The sequence below is a fragment of the Heloderma suspectum genome, chromosome Z, assembly GCF_057233095.1.
Source record: "Heloderma suspectum isolate Gila_16-S chromosome Z, 16-S_ref, whole genome shotgun sequence".
Lineage (NCBI taxonomy): Eukaryota > Metazoa > Chordata > Lepidosauria > Squamata > Helodermatidae > Heloderma > Heloderma suspectum.
In genome coordinates, this window is record NC_139476.1 from 13,567,268 (window position 1) to 13,585,524 (window position 18,257).

The window sequence follows — 18,257 nt, forward strand, 5'->3', positions numbered from 1 at the left end:
TACAAAATTATGCATAGTGTGGAGAATGTGGATGGGGAGACATTTTTCACCATCTCACATAAAGTAGAACCTGGGGTCATCACGTGAAGCTGACTGGTGGGAGATTCAGGACACATAAAAGGGAGGACTTCTTCCCATTGGGGCACCTGGTTAGCCACTCTGTGAACAGAATGCTGGACTAGATAGGACTTTGGTCTGATCCAGCACGGCTCTTCTTATGGTCTTATGTAATGAAACACAAATTAATTTCTCATGGGGATTTGAGGGGCGGCTGGCTAAGGGTGCGTTCATCTGGGGGCATAAGCAAGTGTCTGCCTTCTTGGAGGCAAATCTGGAAAGTCAGATCAAACCGTTGAGCCTGATGAATAAATCTGTCAATGTTGCTTTCTCCCGTATTCATTTTTCAACCTCTTACTTCCCATTTATGAAGAAATTTGCACATTTGGGTCAGTTCTTATAAATATACATATATATATATATATATATATATATATATATATATATATATATAAAAAGAACCAAATTTTTACCCATCTGCATCAGCCAAATTCAGTAGGTACAGCTATTTCCAAGGAGAGGACAATGTTGTGCCTGCCTGCTATATATAGCTGGTAAAGGTGAGGGACCTGTCAGAAAAAAGGGAGAGGTGGCACCACAGACATGTTTGAAACACAGGGATTCGAACCCCGACTTTTAAGAGCTAAGCATTCAAAGTCCTGCACCTGGATGGGTGAATGTCAGTTTCACTCTCTCCCAGATTCCATGTATTTTTTTAAATCTTGAATTCTTTCCATCCTGTTTATGGAGGAATTTATAGATTTTAGTAAGTTCTTTCTTTTTTTTAATGATCTCACCCAACCCTGCTGTTACTTGGAGTGAAAAGCTTCCTGTGTGGAAATCAGATTTTGACCCAAATAATTTGGGTACTCTGTTTCATCTAGAGAGACAGACAGATGCCTGAAAGCTTTTGCAGCCACCCTGGGCGGGCAAGGAGGGGAACTCAAGTGATTCCCCAGATATTTTGTCTTCACCTTGCAGATTCATGTACGGCTCCTAGGAGTCAATTTTGTGTTTCTGTATTTATTTCCAAATATTTCTAGGTTGCTGTTCCCCCCACTTATGCTGATATATTTAAACAGAAAATAAAATTGCTCCATAAAAATACAGCTTGAGTCCTGTAACAGCCTTCTCCAACCTGGTGCCTTTCAAATATGTTGGAATATGTTGGATATGAATCCCATCATCCACAGCCACCTGCTTTACATGCAGAAGGTCCCAGGTTCAATCCCCAGCATATTTAAGCTGGCTTGGGAAAGAGTCTAGTCCGAAATAGTGGAGAGCCATAGCCAGTCAGACCAAACAATACTGAGCTAGATGGGCCAATCATCTGACTCGACAGAAGCCTGCTTCCTCCATTCCTATTTAAACCAGCTTTTTATTCAGAACCATGAGGACTAGAAACTTACCATATTTTTACTTGAAGGACTATCACTTACATGCATCCGTGGTCTGACTTGGCATAAGGCAGAGCTTTGTACGTTCACCTATGATCCCATTTATTATAATTGTTTTTGTGTGTGTTTATGCTGTCCTATAACAAAAACGTTCTCTGCAAAGCCAAATGGTACAGCCTGGAGACAGAGCTTCACTTCCCCATCAGACTGTTTGATCCATCTGCCCTGTACTGTCTCCTCTGTCGAAGTGGCCATTCTCTGGGGTCTCCATCTTTCCCAACACATGCATGCTACCTGATATTAAAAAAAATAATAATAATAACTAGGGATGCTGGGGATTGAACCGGGGAACTACTGAATGGCAAGCACGGGTTCTGCCCACTGAGCTTGGTCTCCCCCACACACAAGGGACACGCTGCCCTTTAAAAATAAACCATTGAGAGCTGGCAGGTGACATTTTCGCAGTTGTTTGGGGGAGGTCCCGGTTCATGTGGCAAAGGACTCCAAGGCAGACTCTCCCAGCGTAAAGCCCTCCATTTGTGTCAGACTACAAATCCCATCATTTTTTATTTTTTTATTTTTATTTATTATTGCATTTATACCCCGCCTTTTTTCCTCTTGCAAGGCACCCAAGGCTGCTTACATTATCCTCCTCCTCTCCATTTTATCCTCACAACAACAACCCTGTGAGGTAGGTTGGGCTGAGAGTGTGTGACTGGCCCAAAGTCACCCAGTGAGCTTCCATGGCCGAGTGGGGACTAGAACCCGGATCTCCCAGCTCTCAGCCCAACACTCTTGCCACTACACCACACTGGCTCCAACACATCCGGACAGCACCCGGTTGGGGACGGCTGTTTCCTGCTGAGTCTCCCCTACCATTTGAGTTTCTCCTTCCTCTGCCTGATGCTGAGGACCCACCCACCCCGCCTGATGGTCTGTTGTCCACCAGCCTCTTGAAACCTTGTAACGGATCTCTTGGATTCTGGAGTCTGGAGGGCTGTTGTGTCTGACTGCTGCATTGCAATGGTATTTGCCATTGCGAAGGGAGGTGATGGGCACCGGTGGTCCATGGCTTTAGAAAGGGGATTTAACAGAAGAGGGCAGATCTTTCAGTGGCCACAAGCTATGACAGAGAAAGCAGAGTCCACATCAATAGGTGCAGGTGTGATATCATCCGTCTCCTGCTTCTTGGCCACTGGGCAAAGCAGGATAGAGGGCTAGATGTATCTTTGGTCTCATCCAGCTGAACGTTCCTTGTGTTATTGCAATGACTAGATTAGGGATGTCGGAGAAATCTGCAATGGAATCAAATGAGTTTGGATTTCCACAAATACAACCCGTGTATTCCACAGCGGACCAGCTTTTCTGGAGTCGCGTGGATTCCATAGACTTGTCGACCAGTTTTTTACTTTCTGGAATCTTATGCAAATTTAGTCATAGAAAAACAAGTAAAATAAAAATACACAGGCCAAGGATGTGCATTTTCCCCATAGGCTATACCATGACAATGCGCATTTGGGGGGTGGGGTCGTGCATTTGGGAGGAATTTGCACATTTTTGCAAGTGCACATTTGTGCAAAATTGGGAAACTGCAAAAAAAATCTGATCCCTCCAACAAGGATTTTGGGAAATGATTTTGGAAAATCCATTCATCCCTTACCTAAATGGAACCTCCTTGTACCGAAGAATACCTCTGAACACTGCCAGCTTCAGGTTTCTGTGAGGGCCCTTGGGCAAGACACCCTCAATGGCCCTCCTCCCTCAGTTGAGTCTCCCTTCTCACCACCATTGTCACCAGCTGTTCTTGCTCCCCCTCCTCTTCCTCCTCATGCTTGCTTGGCAGACAGAGAGCCAGGGAGCAAGCAGGCTGTGACATCTCCTGCTCCTCCTTTTCACTGCTACCATTGCCTGGGCCAGAGCGAGAGGCTGGTGAGCAAGAAGGTTGCAACGGTAAAAAGGATGAGCAAATCCAGGGGGTTCTTGTCAGTGGGCCCCTGCTGGGCTGTGGGCCCTTGGCAAATGCCCGACCAAGCCTACCCTTGAAGCCAGCCCTGCTCTGAATAGCAGTTTCTGCAGGGCAAAAAACAGGAGAAGGTTGTTACCCACCATGTATGCTGGGATTCTGCAACTGGCGGATTTGTTCTTGGACACAAAATGCTGTATTCTGGTAAAATCTTAGCTCGTGTGTGTGTGTGTGTGTGTGTGTGTGTGTGTGTGGTTTCTAGCTCTTAAAATTAAGAACATAGCTTTGAAAGTGTGTGGGCAAAACCAAATGAAAATTTACAAGCCGGAAAGAAGGAAGGAGGGAGCTGAGATTTCAGTGCTGTGCATCAACTCTTCACGATTCCATCCCATAATTAGCAGGAATCTGAATAAATTAGGCAGAATAGAGAAGGGCACTTTTTCTTTTGGTTTTTTGACTTACATAATTTATTACATGGTGGGGAATTCAGTTTTTCTTGACACAGAATTTTGACTACCTTGGTGCATAATCTCCATTCGAGTAGTGCCCTTCCTGCCACTTAGACCTCATTTTGAACCTCTCCTGCCCTTTGGGCCTATAATCTAAATGTTTATTCTTCTGTGCTTTTATTTTTATTTTCCCCTTTATTCCTCACTGCTCAGGAGGCTGGGTTGCATGTGGAGAGAGAGAGAGAGAGAGAGAGAGCAGTTTATAAATTTTATATGTGAATAAATAAAATAAATCCCTCCCAGAACTGTCGAATCCACAAACCTTAACTCACCCCAGATCTGGTGCCCAAGAGGGTGGTAGAACTGGGATCTCATCCTGCGTGTTAGTTGATTGTGTCCAGATGATGTCACTCTCTCAAATCCTCAACCACCGTTTGGCAATCTTGTGTGGATAATATTTTCCTAGGGGCTAGATACAAAGGGAGTTAAACAGCAATTTCCAGGATGGAGACAGGGAGATCTTTTTTTCTACAGTGTAGCATATCTTAAAATAGGTTCCACTTTTAAGGTCTCATCTGTCAAATGCCATTAATTTTCCTGGGTTCGTTGAAAAGCAGACCTTGTATCTTAGCATCAGTCTATTCCTGGAAACGGGAGCCAACTGTAAAAGCAATGTAGAATGGCAATTTATTTTTCAAAAAATATTCTGCGCTCTTTCTCTAATTTTTTTTTTTTAAAAAAAAACCATCCAGTTTTGATGCTGGGGATTTGGCATCTTAGCAAATTAAAAACACTTTCACAGAAGTATGGTACATAGGTGGGAGAGAGAAAGCAAGAAATGTTTCAGCATTCAGATTGGAAGCATGAGAGAGGAGATTTCCTTTCCTACATGTTGGTTGTAGTCTCAGGTGCCTAAATCCTGGCTGGATATTTATGGGGAGGTTCAAAGAAATGGATTACCAGAAATCCCAAAAACAATTTTGACTGGGCTGTATTCAAGACTCTTCAAAGTTTGGAATTGTTCTTGGCTGTTCGGCAGCAGCAGTACATGGACTAATCTGTAAATTCTGGTTTCTCTCAGTCTGCCATTTTTTCAGTCTTAAGTTTGCTCCATCCCGAACACTGAGATGTTATTGTTGTGTTTTTAATTGTGTTTTAATACATTTGTGGCATTATTGTTTTAATCAAGTGCTGTTGTCAGGGGGACCCTGCTGGGATGTGGGCCCTCACCAGGGCCCCAACCGGGCCTGCTCTTGACACTGGCCCTCGCAGTGACAGACCTTTGGTTTTCCATTATTTTGCCAACAACATTTTAAATAACTGGGGGAATAGCCAATTACTCTCCGTCAGCCTTTTCTTGTATGTTTTATCTTACTGGCATTCTCATCGATTTGCCCTCCCAAAGGAGATACAATTGGCACCCACTTGGTTTTCTTGTCAGCACCAAATCAAAAAGTTTCTTTTTACCCAAGCATCTTTACGTTTTAATAGTCTAGATTTTTACGGTTTTAAATTTATTTTTGAATGGATGGCTGCATTTTCGTTCGGCTTGCCGGTTGATGACTGGCTGTCTTTCATTTGTCTCTTAATGTGCAATTATATGGTTTTTATATTGGGTTTGTTCATTTGTTTGTTTGTCTGTTTAATGTTATGTACACTGCCCTGGGATCCCTTGTGTCTGAAGGGTGGTTAATAAAAGTTTAGCAATCAACCAATAAATAGACTTTAGTCTGAATCTTTTAAAGAAAATTATTAATAACTCTTCCTGTTGCTGTTCTTTTTTGTTGTTGAGCCTCACCCTTCTTCCAAGGAGTTCAAGCTCGTCTTATTATTAGCTGCTTGAGCACCATTTTCTTGGCTGGGAGGTGGTGGTGATGGTGGGTCATCGAATAAACAAAGAAGCTGGTAAATATGTTTCTTCACAACAACCCTGTAGGTTAGGCTAAGAGTGTCCAATATGAGCTTCATGGTCTTTTGTGCATCTGATCAAGGGTGGGAAGAAGGTAGATCTGGTTCTATCGCTAGATCTCTGCGTGATTTGCAGTAGATCTGCCAAGATTTCTAACTGTGGGTTTTTGTGTGGAAGAGAAGTGAGTTCCGTCACTACTCAAACCAAATTCCTGGGCTCAGAATTCTTTAAGTGTGTGTGTGTGTTGCACCAAGCTCTGGTTGGTGGATCTTGGGGGTTCAAGGAAAAAGCAAAACAGTATTAATAAACCGAGAAATGTTTGCTGAACACATAAGTAAAAATGATGAGAGTATGGAGTAGGTGGACTGATTGTCATTTTCTCAGCATACCCATGTTGTTTCTTGACTCTGATTCTAGCGTGTGAGTCTTTTTGCCCCTTAGTGACAAGTTCATTGGTTGCTAGCCATGCAAATAGGTCTGAGTGGAGACTGAGTGGATTAGAGCAATGGCTGCTGATGTTAAGAACACATGGATGGTGGGAAGCAGTTATGCAAATCCTCAGGGGGAAGGGCCATTGTCTGAGGCAAGAAGCGGCAGCGTCCCCAACTCCGCTATGAGGAGAAGGTATACAGATGAACTTACAGAGGTGTGAAACATTAATGTCAGACCTCTTTCAGCCCTAGAGCTGAATTCAGTTTCAGAGAAGCACTTGGGGCCGCATTCCTGTGGTGGTGGTGGTGGTGGTGGTGGTGCTTGTTCAGTCGTTCAGTTGTGCCCGACTCTTCGTGACCCCATGGACCACAGCACGCCAGGCCTTCCTGTCCTGTGCTCTCTCCCAGAGCGTGCTCAAGTCCATATTCATTGCATCGGTGATGCTATCCAGCCATCTCATCCTCTGCCGTCCCCTTCTCCTTTTGCCTTCAGTCTTTCCCAGCATCAGGGTCTTTTCCAGAGAGTTTTCTCTTCGCATTAGGTGACCAAAATATTTCAGCTTCAGCTTCAATTCCTGTGGTGGGCACGGTCAAAGGCAAAACAGGGTAGAGCCAAGGATAAAAGGGGTAGGGCAAAATAAAAAAAAATATATACCAGCATATTTTAGCTTAAAGGTTTTACCGTCAGTAATGAAGCCTGAGGAGAGGCGTTTCACCCTTTTAGAATGGGCGGGGGGACGACAACGTGCAAAAAGTCAGGAAACAGCCAAAGAACTGGTGGTTGGGGGAAAGGGGTGGGGCCAAGGGAAGGGGTCATGGCCATCTGGGGAACCTCAGAGGACTAGATTTGGCCCACAGGCCTGGGATGCACTACCCCCTTCATGAATGTATAAGATTATAACAATACCCATGGTGTTTTTTCAGTGCTGTCAGAAGAAAAAAAAAATCTCTGCCCCAAGGAAGTTGCAACCAAAATCTCAACAATACGGTGGGACAGAGGTGAGGTTAAGAAAATAACAGGGCAAGAATGTAGACTGGACTGGCAAGCAATGGTGCTTTCATTTTGGTTGGAGAAGAGGACTTGGGGGGGGGGTCTACTTGAGGTGGGGAGGAGAAGTAAATAAGCAGAGCTCTGGTGGATCTGGCCACCGGCCATTTTTCCATAGTGGCCAATCAGCTGCTGCGGGGAAGCCTACAAGCAGAACCTGAAGACAGCAGTAGTCTCCAAGCAACTGATAGTCAGAGGTAGACTGCTGCTGAACTGGAGGTTCTGATCTGTATAGCTGTTGTGACTAATAGTCATTGATTGATCTCACCTCCATGGGTTTCCCTCATCCCCTTGTGAAAGCCTTCTAAGCCAGTGGTTGTCAGTCACCACATCTTGTAGCAGTGATTTCCATAAGTTAAGTATGCAGTGTCTGAAGGGGTACTCTCCTTTTGTCTGTCCTGGATTTATGGCTCATCCATTTCCCTGGGTGACCCTCCAAGCTCTCGTATTATTAACACATTCATTTCTTTTCTTCCACTGCTGCGTCTGCCCAAACAGGTTTGGTAGGCTTTTGAACTGGCAGACCTACCAGACCTGTTTAATCAGAGGCCAAAGCAGGATGGGTGTATGAAGCACACAAACAGTTCTTTCTTGCTCCCTTCTTGAAGGAGACCCCCCCACACACACACACACCTATTATCTTCCTCTTATCATGTGGCTGGTCAGCTTTCAAACCCAGATCCTGATCCATATTTTGAATGCAGGCCCCGCCCTGCCCTTCGGCTCCTTAAAATTAAAATTCTTCAACGCCTAAATTTTTCAGTGTTTAAAATTCTCTGCTGTTATTTCTGCATGCCACGGGACAGTGGGAGTACCAGCCATGGCTTTGTTGAAAAGGACCCCATGGTGACTGTGGGCATCGGCAAAGTAAATACATCTTAAACGGAGAAAAAATGCTCATCTGGGAATCTGCCTTCTGGTTATGAAAGAAGTCCGGTTGGATGTTTTTCTGTGGTGACAACCAGCTCCTCAAAGCTCTTCAACCAGCTCCAAGCCTGTGAGCTGTAACCTCTTGAATTTAAAAAAAAACATTGCAGCGTCTCCGCCCCCCCGCCCCCCCCCCCGGCTGCCACCACGAGATCATCCCAGCTGCTCTGATTTAAGCCGCACACCACCCCCTCCCCAAATCCCAGCAGCATGGAAGACACCTGCCTGTCGGGGAAGGAAAGGATAGCACAATGAATCTGACTGGAGACTGAATTGTGGGAGAGACTATTTTATGATCCATGGAGTTTATTGAGAATATAAACAAGCCATTCTGACCATTTATCTCCCCCCACCCCAATTCCTTGCTCCTCTGCTAAGTCATCTGTTCCCAGAATCTGTAACTGCAAATAAACGGGGGGGGGGGAGGTAGGTAGGTAGGTAGGTAGGTAGAAGTGTATGTGTGTTTATTTCCTACAATTAAGCTTCAACCTGCTTTCCCCCTTTAAATTGATTCATTTGGAAAGTACCGTCCATCTATCTCCTGTTTTTAAGTTATTCTAGTCCTCTTGATTACATGCAAACCAAGGTGGGTGCGTGGGGGGGGGGCAGTGGAGAGAGAGATTCGCTGGGATTGTTATCTAGCAAAACCTGTGATGTAGGGCTGGGCAGATTTCAACTGTATGAGATCCTTCTCTTTTTCTTTCTGGAACCCTGAGGTTCACCAGGTGCAAAATAGAGGCTCAGGAAAGCAGACAGAGAATTGCAGAATGAAGTGCCTCTGACTGGAGCTCGCGCTAAGGATGTCAGAGAAATCCACAACGGATTCAAATGAGATTGGATTTCTCTGTGAATCTGATCCATGGGTTCCACAGCAAACCACCTTTTTCCAAGTCACACATGTTCTGTGGAGTTGTAGACTGTTTTTGTAGTTTTGGGGGCAGGGGTGATTTGCACAACTGCGCATTAGCATTAATGCACATTAGCGCAACTGCGCACTTGCACTAATGCACATTTGAGGAAGTGCTCATTTGCGCTAATGCGCAATGGCACTAACGTGCATTTGTAAACAAACAACATTCTTGTACAGTAATACAATTCCGCGAATGAGTGGAGAATGGAACAAAAGACGCATGACAATCCATGGAACACAGATGGAATGGATTTAACAGAATCCATACATCTGTGCAATCTCATCGTTTTGCACTCAATCTACTCCTATTTTCCCTAGATTACTTATTTCAATTTTACCCTTGATTTCAGCAGACTAATTTAAGAGGCTGGGAAAGGACTTTTGTTGTTGCTATTACTGAACAACTACGAGCTGGAAAACCTTGCTGATCTCCTGCAAGTCACCCGGAGATCTAGTAGCATCCACCCAATCTACCTTCCGCCCATGCCTGATGAAGGGAGTGATTATAGCTCAGTGGAAGAGTCCCTGCTTTGCGTGCAGAAAGTCCCCATTTCAGTTTCTGGCATCTCCAGTTAGAAGGATCAGGAAGCAGCGGCTGGGGGAGACACTTCTGGGCCCAAGACCCTGGAGAGCCCATACCAGTCACAGTAGACAGGACTGGACTAAACAGACAATTAGTTTGACCTGGTTTAAGGCAGCTTCCTGTGTACAAATATATATTGCAGTGACTCAAATTTAAGTCAAATAACTTGCAGCAGTTGGTGTTTCAGGCATTTCCTGTGAACGTATGAAAATTCAGAGATTGGCTGGTGAACATTAACTGTAGTGTAGCCTAACTGGGGTTGCTGGCATTTCCTGGGGTACATTTGTCGGTGTACCTCTGAAAAGTGTGTGTGGGTGGGGACGGGCAGCAGTAGACCTATTTCTGGATATTCAGAGATTCATCATCGGCGTCTGAAGGTCACCACTCACCAAAGATTGGATGTTCACTGTGACCTATTATATGCTGTAAAAAGCATCAATTTCCCTCCCCTAGCAATTTATTGTTTTCATTGTGGTTTCAGTTTAGGGTCCCACCCTCTATCCAAGCAGCTCAGAGTGCTAAATGTGGTTCTCCATTCACCCATTTTATCCTTTCAGTGACCCCAGGGTCCAACCTGTCTTGGATGGGGTTCCACTCCCCTTGAAGACTCAGGTTTACTGTTTGGGTGTACTCAGCCCAGACCCTGAAGGCCCAGGTTTCGGCAGGGCCCAGGCATTCCTGAAGGTGATATATCTGGCTATGCCTTAGTTGCTTCCCATCTGGACTACTGCCTCTTGCTGCACATGAGGCTGCCTTTGAAGGCAGTTTGGAAACTTCAGCTGGCCCAGAATGCTGCAGCCAGACAGCAGACTGGGGCCAGTCACTGGGAGCGTGTGACTCCCTCATGACATCACTGGCTACCGGTCTGTGTCCTTGCACATTTCAACGTGTGGGTTATTATGACCTATGAAGCCCTAAGTAACTTGAGACCGGGCGATTTGGAAGGCTGCATTCTCCTTTATGTGACTGCCTCACTTTTAAGATTCTCGGGAGAAGCTCTTCTCTCTGTCCCGCCATCCTGAAAGGCACTCTTGGCAGGAACATGAAAGAGGGCCTTCTTGGTAGCTGCTTCCAAGCTCTGGAACTCCCTTCCAAGGAAAGTTACACTAGCTCCGTGTTTTAGGTCCTTCCGCCAGCCAGCAAATACTTTTTAAGGCTTTGGGTTTTAACTTGACTTGTTTGCTGAAGTCAGTTTTAACTGGTGGGCACCATTTCCCTCTTCCTTTTACTGGTGTGTTTTTAATGGTCTTCTAATGATTTTTATTATAATTTTGTATTTTACCTTGTATTGTATTGTTATCAGACTCCTTGAACACTATTTGTAGTGCAGGGATGGGGCAACCTCTGGCCCTCCAGATGCTTTGGCCTACAACCCCATGATCCCTCACCCTCACCACTGCCGATGCTGGATTGGGCTGATGGGAGTTGTAGGCCAAAACATCTGGAGGGCCACATGCCCACCTCTGTTGTAGTGGAAAGGCAGGGTATAAATTTTATAAATTAAATAAATAAATGACGGGTAGGTAGTGGCTGGCCCCCGGCCACTTAGTAAAGCTTTGTGACAGAGCAGGGATTTGAACCTGGGTCTCTTTTCCATTGCTGGTACTTGTACCACCTGATGTACTGTGAAGTATCACCACTTGAGAAGGCACTGCTCTAACCACTCTGCTTCACTGTCTCTCTAAATCCAGTCTACTTGCTTCTGGGTCCTGTTTGTTGGCCATGCTAAAGCAGGGGTGGCGCACCTTATTCTTATGAAGGGGCATTGACTCATGGGAAAAGTCAAGTGGAGGGGTAAGGCACGAGCAATAGCAGGCCAAGCCAGAGCTAAAAGCAGGCAGAGTTTGCAGCACTGCAGGGCTGTAGAGTGTGTGCCACCTCATCTCTGTGTGTGCCACCTCATCATGTTCTGTCTCTCTTCCTTTTTTTCTGTGCCACTCCAGCATGTGCTCTCTCTTTCCCTGTCCCACTCCAGTTCTTTCTCTGTCCCAGCCCAGCCCAGCCCTCTCTCCCTCCCTCCCTCCCTCTCTCTCTCTCTGTGCCACCCCAGCATGTGCTTTCTCTTTCCCTGTCCCACTCCAGTTCTTTCCCTGTCCCACCCCAGCCCAGCCCAGCCCTCTCTCTCTCTCTCTCTCTCTCTCTCTGTGCCACCCCAGCAGTCTCTCTCTCTCTCTCTCTCTCTCTCTCTCTTTCTCTGTGCCGCCCCAGCCCTCCCTCCCTCTCTCTCTCTCTCTGTGCCACCCCAGCATGTGCTCTCTCTTTCCCTGTCCCACTCCAGTTCTTTCTCTGTCCCAGCCCAGCCGAGCCCTCTCTCTCTCTCTCTCTCTGTGCCATCCCAGCAGTCTCTCTCTCTCTCTCTTTCTTTTTCTGTGCCGCTCTAGCCCTCCCTCCCTCCCTCCCTCTCTGTGCCACCCCAGCATGTGCTCTCTCTTTCCCTGTCGCACTCCAGTTCTTCCTCTGTCCCATCCCAGCCCTCTCTCTCTCTCTCTATGCCACCCAGCAGTCACTCTCTCTCTCTTTCTCTGTGCTGCCCCAGTCCTCCCTCCCTCCCTCCTTCCCTCCCTCTCTGTCTGTCTCTGTGCCATCCCAGCTCTTTCTCTCTTTCTCTGTGCCACCTGAAATTAAGCCGAGGTTCCCCACCCTACCACTAAAGTGTGACAGAAGGTCAGGAGCTGTACGTTTGTATCCCCATATGTACCCCATTATGTGGTCTATTCAACATCTGAGACTTTGCTCTGTGTGCCCTCACTGCCTGGGACTCGATTAGAGTGGGGCCTTTCCTACTGTGGCACCACCCTTATGGAATGCCCTTTCCATGGAGCTCATGAGGCTCCAGCCGTTTGGCCAGTTGCTTTGGATGCCCCTGTCGTCACTTCTGCTGCTTTGCTTTTTTCTGTGTGCTCTTGGTTTACAAGAGGGACACAGGGTGTGACCCTGTTGCTCTTGCTCAGTCTCTTAGCAGCTGTTGATTCTCCCATCTAGGGATGTATGGATTTTGTAAAATCCGTTCTGTCTTTCACAGATTGTTGGGTGCCTTTCGTTCCAATGGCCATTCATTGGCAGAATCAGATTTTTTCCCCAATTTCCCGAATATGCACAAATCAACGCTTGAGAAAACGTGCAAATTCCCCCCAAAACGTGCAGATCAAATCTATGGGGGGGGGGGAATGCACATTTTCAGCTGCGTTTTGGTTTGTGTTTTTTTTACATATTTTCTACGACTAAATTTGCTTAAAATTCTGGAAAGTTAAAAAAGGGGTCCACGAGTCTGCGGAATCCATGCAGTTTGGGAAAAGTTGGTCTGCTGTGAGATCCATAGGCTGGATTCACAGGAATCTGAACTCATTTGGTTCTGTTGTAGATTTCTCCAACATCCCTAATTCCATCAACCAGGTCCTTCTGGGCCACCTCAGTGGGCTGGCCCCTGTATTTCAGGGGTTCCACTCCTACCTTCAGGGCCAGTTCTAGACAGGGGCATTAGGAGACTGTTTTTCGGCCCTCAGCTCCGTTTCTTGGTTACACCTGAATAGGGTGAGGCTGTGCGAGTCCTGGAACAGTGTCTAGGCTAAGTGCTGGGCTGGATGAAGGCCAATAAACTGCGGCTGAATTGTGGCAAGATGGAGGCCTTGTGGGTGAGTCATTTCCAGGGAGGCTACCCGTTCTGGATGGGGTTGCAATCCATCTAAAGGGTTAGTTATGCGGTCTGGGGGATACTCCTGGATCCATCTGTGTCACTGGGGGCCTGGGTGGCCGCACTGGCCCACAGCGCCTTCTGTCGGCTTTGGCTGGTATGCCAGCTGCAGCAATTCTTGGACTGGGAAAGTGGTCCAGGCATTATAATCTCAAGGTGGGTCTATAGCAATGTGATCTACGTGGGGCATCCCTTAAGGATTGACTATAACAGCGGTGCAGAACCTCTTTCAGCTGGTGGGCCAAATTCCATTTCAGAGAAGCTCTCGGGGGCTGCATTCCAGTGGTGGGTGTGGCTGAAAGCAAAAGGGGCATGGCCAGAACAACCAGCATATTTTAGCTTAAATCCGGTACTGCCAGTAACTCAGCCTTGGAGAGGCATTTCAGTCTTTTAGAATGGGATGGGAAAACTGTACAAAAGCTGGGAAACCACCAGTCAGTGGTCAAGGAAAGGGGGTGGGGCCAGAGAAGGAGGCATGGCCATCTGGGGAACACTGGCAGTCTGGATTTGGCCCCCAGGCCTAAGGTTCCACACCCCTGGTCTAGCAGCTGCAGCTATGTCCATCGATAAAACACAGCCCCGAAAAAGCAATCTTGAGATGATCCTGTGTGCAACTGAACTGAGATTCTTCTGTGTACAAGCATACCTCCACCTAGATAAAAACACACAACGCAAAGAGTCTTGATGCAGTCCTAATTGCAATGGCAAACGGTGGCCTTTTTTTAGCAGTGTTTTATATACATGACCATCGGTAACATCGAGGAAGGAGAAGCTGTGAAAGAACGGACACAACCAAGAGCTGTGGTTACTTTGCGCATGCTCCTGTTAGGGAATTAATTTCAGAAATTGTCCGAGTTAGGTTGGAATTCAGGAGGTGCAGAGTGTGAACCAGAAGAGTGAACTTGAGAAATAAGAAAGGGACAGAACCAGGAGTATCTTCCCATCTCTAATAATAAGGGTTTTAAAAATTGTAATTTTTTTTTCTTTATTTGCATACTGTGTGTGTGTGTGGGGGGGGAGGCCTGACTTACATGTCCAGCAGAAGAATGTGGTACAGTCTGAAGGTGGCAGAAAATACTATACCATTAAACTTCAGGGAAGTACATTCCTATGTGTGTGATTTATTTATTTGATTTATACTCCATCTTTCTACCAAAAAAAATAGCACTCAAGCTTCTAATCTTCTTCATTATGCAATAACTTGCCTTTTCTGCATTATGATGTCATGCTGTTTTGTTTTTGTGTTTTGGTATTCTTTTACATGCTGTAATGTAAGCAGCTTTGGGTTCTTTAAAACAATGTATAAGAAAAAGCTGGATGCAAATTTATAAATAGACCCTCTGAACAACAACAACAATGTCCCTAGATCAGCCTTCTCCAATCTGGTGCCCTCCGTATGTTTTGGACTTCTTGTTGTTGTTCAGTCGTTCAGTCATGTCCGACTCTTCGTGACCCCACGGACCAGAGCACGCCAGGCCTCCCTGTCCTGCGCTCTCCCCCGGAGTATGCTCAAGTCCATATTCATTGCATCGGTGATGCTCATCCTCTGCCGTCCCCTTCTCCTTTTGCCTTCAGTCTTTCCCAGCATCACCGTCTTTTCCAGAGTTTTCTCTTCGCATTTGGTGGCCAAAATATTTCAGCTTCAGCTTCAGTATCTGTCCTTCCAATGAGCACTCAGGGTTGATTTTTTTCAGGGTTGATGTTTTGGACTACAGCCCCCATAATCCCCATGCTGGCAGGGGCTGAATGGAGTTGAAGTCCCAAATACCTGGAGGGCACCAGGTTTGGGAAGGTTGCCATAGATATACAGATATATTATAGTTTGCTGATTGGAACATCCCAGATAGTCACCCAAGGCTTCCAAGAGGCTAGAAATAACTCTGTTGGCACTGGAACAGGCTTGAACTGGGCTGAGTTTCTCTCAGTGAGGAGTGTTTTTCTTCCCCCTTTTCATGCCCTCTTTTGTCTCCAGTTTCCTCCTTACCCATCCAACCCCGGATATTGAGCACAATCGCAGTCAAAGAGGAAGGCATCTCCTGCCTGCCTCAGCTGCCAAGAAGCGGGCAGCTGTGGCCAAGGCCATTTCTGTTCATTGGACTCAGCCAGGGGCTGAATGAGACCTCCTTGGCATGACACCGAAAGCCAGTTCCAGAGCCACCAGCCCCATCTTTGAAACCTGCTGCTCCTGGTTCTTTCTCAACAGTTCCTGGCTTTGTTAACAAGGGGAAGCTCAAAGCAGTGTTGGGTGAGGAGAGCTGGCTTAGGAAGAAGCTGACAAAAAAGGAAGGAGGAACAGACACATGGGAGTAATTTATAAAAGTATGAATGGTGCCGAAAGAGGAACCAGAGGCTGTGTGATGAAACTGATGGCCGGTTAATTCAGGATGGACAAAAATGTGGCCTTCTTTACATGATGTGGAGTAAATAACTTTAGAGAATATGCTGTCATGAAATGATGGCAATATCATTTAGTTATTTCTTTTTCTCTGTCTCATTAATAGATTTATATACCACCGCCCATATTTAAACATATCTTGGAGGGAGCAATCCTACCAGGATAGGTGGCCGCTTCCAAACCCAGAAGTGACTGCCTATCCAATGCAGGGCAGGAGAAGCACGGAGGGGATCACTCCTCCACGCTTCAGCCACCCTGCATTTGCGGCTAGACAGCCGATTTCAGCTGTCTAGCTGCACGAAGTTGGAGCGGGGGAAGCAGCAGCCGGACGACACGTTGGATGTGTCGTACCAGCACTTCCGAGTTCCCTGCCCTGGCCCGCCCCCAGGAACGCCCCATTTTATTTTTTTTATTTATTACATTAATATCCTGCCATTTTTCCTCTTTAAGAAACTCAAGGCAGCATACATAATCCTCCTCCTCTCCATTTTAGCCTCAAAACAACAACCCTGTGATGTAGGTTGGGCTAAGAGTATGTGACTGGCCCAAAGTCACCCAGTGAGCTTCCACGGCCGAGTGGAGACTAGAACCCAAATCTCCCGACTCCCAGTCCAGCACTCTCGCCACTACACCACACTGGCTCTCACCGCTCCGAACATTTTCACTGCTCCATGAGGTCGGTTCTCAGGGAACTGTCCACGGAGCGCTGGCTCTGAGGTTGGTTCCCTGGAACTGACCTATCCTATGGCTGTCTAGCCACTGACTAGTGGCCATAGGATTGCGCTCTAAATGGTTTACAAGAAAATATTTTAAAAAACCTTTAGAATACATCATAATATGTATTAAAATACAATTAAAATACATAATTTCTAAAGCGTTCTTATAAAACATTAATTGAAACAATAAAACCACCACAAGACATAATTACAAACAAACTGGGCACACTCAGGGAAGGTCTCGGTAAAGAAATGGGTCTTTCACTGGTGCCTAAAGTATGTTATAGTTGGAGCCTCCCAGATACCAGGGGAGAGATTATTCCATAAATTGGACACTGCCACAGAGAAGGCCAATTTCCTGGTTGCTGTGAGTCTGCAGTCTGCAGGACATATCACAGCCTGCAAGGCCTCCTCGGATGATCTTAATGATTTCACAGGTCAGAATTGGGGAAGGCAATCTGCCAGGTAGAGATGCTGCAGAAATTCATTTGGAGGGTGGAGTTTGATGAGTTTTCCTCACCCCCTCTGGAGTTCGTTTCAGCTTCCACTGCAGTACCTGACTCGATCTGCAGCAAGTCAGGCCAGTTCACAGATTTTCTGGGAATTCTGAGCACAGGGTGTGTGCGTCTGCAATTTGTGCAAATTATGGCTAAATTTCTGTAAATTGCACAGATTACGCAAATTACGGCCGAATTTGCATTGGTTGCACAAATTCAGCCATGATTTGCGCACATGTGCATAGATTGTAGACCCTTCCCCCCTACAAAATGTGCAAAAAAGTTCCCAGAGTTCAGGAACAGCCTGCAGCTGAGCTTGTAGACACAAAGCGAGTCATACAAAGCGAGTCATACAATGCCGCAAAACCCCATGGAGCCAAAAAAGAGGCAGATTTCCCAACGAGAGACATCCCTACTGCCAAGTAACCCGGTACAAGGTACAAGCCATTCAGGGCTTTATATGCCAACAGCAGGACCTTGTACTTGGCTCTGTAGCTAAGAGGTAGCCAGTACAGTTGCTTCAGTACTGTTGTAATATGTGCACAGCCAGGTAATATGTAATATGTGCATAGTCAGGTGCATCCTAGCTGCTGCATTCTGCACTAGCTGCAGCTTCCAGACCAGCCGCGAGGGTAGCCCCACATAGAGCACATTACAGTAATCCAAACATGAGGTTACAGTGCAAGGACTACAGTGGCCAGGCTATCCCTGTTCAGCTAGTGGCAGAGGAGTGGGGAGGAATAGGATCTATCAGCAGCACTTGACAACATGGAACCTTCACATTCTGGGGCAGTCTGTCTCTCATGTGCCAGTTTCTTGGAGGAAAACAGAAGATGTGCTGTCATGACCAGTTTGTGGCATCCCCTGGGGGCAACAGGTTGGCCACCTTTTCAGACAGGCAGTTGGATCCAGGTTTAAAGTAATCCTATTGCAACCACGAGGACTTGACTTAGTCATGATTAGGGATACACAGATTGTAGAAAATCCGCTCCGTCTGTGTTACGTGGATTGTCAGGCGCCTTTTGTTCTGTTGTCCCCCCTATCCTGGAATTGGATTTTTTTTTTTTTTTTGGAATTTGCATTTGTGCAATTGCATATTTGTGTAGTTTCACATGTGCAGAAATGCACAAATTCCCCCTGAATGCACATTTTCGTACTTTAAGCGAGGGGGGGAATGCATATTTTTGGCCCTTAAAAAAAAAATTTTGGCGTATTTTTCTATGATGAAAAGTTCAGGTAAGTTAGAAAACCAGTCTGCATCTGCCCAAAAGGGGAAAAGCCAGT